Here is a 2,624-nt window from a genome sequence, read left to right on the forward strand (position 1 = left end):
AATAAATAAATACAACAAAAAACCAGAGGGAATAAAAGCAAATGCTGTTGAATGATGATACGTGGAGGGGATTGTAATCATTGCAATGAAACAAAATAAGATAGGAAGAATGTAAATCTGATGTTCTCCCATGTAAACTATCACTCAATTCACAATGAAAACTTTAAAAAACATATGAAGCAATGATGAGTTCAAATAAATTGATCAATATTTCAGATAAGACAGATTCTGATATTTGATAATCACAGAATAAGTTCTGCCATCATAATGCATGAAGCAAATTATCTTGTGATCTAAACATTCCATCAGCTAATAAGATTTGATTTTCCAGGCAGGGTGGGTGATTTTTTATTTTTCTAAAAGTTAACTTAAATTTCAGGCAAGATGGATGATCAGGAAGATGACTATAAATATCTAGGAAATAATGTTGGCTTTCGTTGTGGATGGAAGTTCAAGTAAGGAGGAGAGACAGGAAAGACATATATGAGTAGAACAGAATTCCCTGAAGGAATGGATTTGGGAATGTGTTGCAAATATTAGGGAGAAACCTGGGCTGATGGTCACATTATATCATGCAATTATTTAATCCTTATAAGAATTCCAAAAGTTTCATGTCACTGTTTATTTTCAGATGAAGGAATCAAAGACCACACAATAATTTAACAGGGCCAGGATGTTATCACTATTTTAATTCCAAAATTTATACTTATAATACTGTGGAAAAGTATGAATGTGAGGAGTCTTTTTCACTAGTGTGCATCTGAGTTTAGAAAAAAAAAAAAAAGTCAGGCTCTGACATTGAATTAATTTTTTAAAATGATTCCAGTATTATAGATTTATTTACACTATTGTTTAATAAATGCAGAACTAACAATTTAAAGAAATAATTTCAGGCCTAAGGAAGACAATGTGAGAGAAAATTAGCCTTAATGTCAAAATGGTAATTAACTGCTAGATAAGAGTGGAGGATTCTGAACTAACACTATCAACATTGTGAACTACTAATAGCTAATTAAACTGAGTTTTGAAAACTGGCCTTCAGTTGAGTCCTGTTTTCTATGAATACTAAAACTCGAACCACATTAGACTGTAAGCTCACATAACTTTTAGAAGATTTAGTTACTATTTTAGGGCAGATTATATATATATCATAACTGTCTCAGCAAGACAGGCTCAACAGTTCAAGAAAACATAGCTAAATCTGTTATTAAACAGCAACATTAAAATGGAAGAAAAACAATTTCATGTCTCTTCATTCTATATTATTTTTTGTGGACTCTCAAGAAATGTGAAAACTTAAAAAAACCTGAGGAGTAAAAGTTTTCAGAAAATGTATATATAATTTTATTATATACATGTATATGGAGTCCTGGTGTGGCATTGTGAGTTAATGTGCTGGACTGCAGGTCAGTTTGAACTGTAAAGTGAGCAGTTCAAACTCACCAGTCACTCCTCAGAAACCCTATACAGGTTTACTACGAGTTGGATTCGACTCTACGGCACTTAACAACAACAACAACAACACACACACACACACACACACACACATATATGTATGTTCCTGGTGTGGCTCTATAGGGTCATCATGAGTTTGAATTGACTTGATGGCACTTAACAACAGCAGTAAATATGCCTTTAAACTATGGTGTTGATGAAAAATATTAACTATACCATAGATTTCTAGAAATCACAGAAATTTGTACTTGGATAAATATAGTCAGAATGTTCCTCAGAAAGAAAGATAGAAAGACGTATCTCATGTAATTTGTACATGTCAGGAGGAACTAGTCTCAGGAGAAGGTATCATGCTTGGTATGAGAGACAACAAAAAAGAAGAAAATCCTCAACAAGACGACTTGACACAGTGGTTCAAAAATAGCAGTGATTGGGAGGATGGCTCAGGCAGTGCTTCATTGTGTTGTACACAGGGTGGCTATGAGTCAGAACCAAGTCTAGAGCATCTAATAGCAGCACAACATATGTATGTGTTGAATAATTAGGGCACTTAATAAGAACACAACATATTTTCTAGGTACTTTCCAACCAAGTCGAGGGCACTAAAAAAAAAACACAGTATCTGCATATATTGAACAATTATATGATTTGTTTTGTTTTAGGTACTTATGTGAAAACAAAATTTAAATTTGAAAAGATCTTGAGACTTAGAAAAAATATTACACAATTTCTATATGACACACATGTTTTCCATGTGTTAACATTTTAAGGTAACATGGCATATTTGTCAGCATTAGTGAGCTAATACAAATACATCATCTTAACTAAATGCTACACTTCATTAGCTTTTATCTAACATCCTTTTCTTGTTCCAGCATTTCCTTGTCATGTCTTCTAGATTCTGCTTGGTGTGACAGCTTGCAGGCACTCTTTCGAGCTATCTTTTTCTACAAGTCTCTATCTATCTATCTATCTATCTATCTATCTATCTATCTATCTATCTATCTATCTATCTATCTTACATCTATCTATCTGGAGTGCTGGTGTGGCGGTATAGGATAAGCACTGGACTGGTGACTAAAAAGTCCACAGTTGAAATCCACCAGTGATTCTGCCAAAGAAAGATGAGCATCATGCTTCCATAAAGATCTATAGCCTAGAAAACCCTA

Source organism: Chrysochloris asiatica, unplaced genomic scaffold, assembly GCF_000296735.1.
Source record: "Chrysochloris asiatica unplaced genomic scaffold, ChrAsi1.0 scaffold00065, whole genome shotgun sequence".
Lineage (NCBI taxonomy): Eukaryota > Metazoa > Chordata > Mammalia > Afrosoricida > Chrysochloridae > Chrysochloris > Chrysochloris asiatica.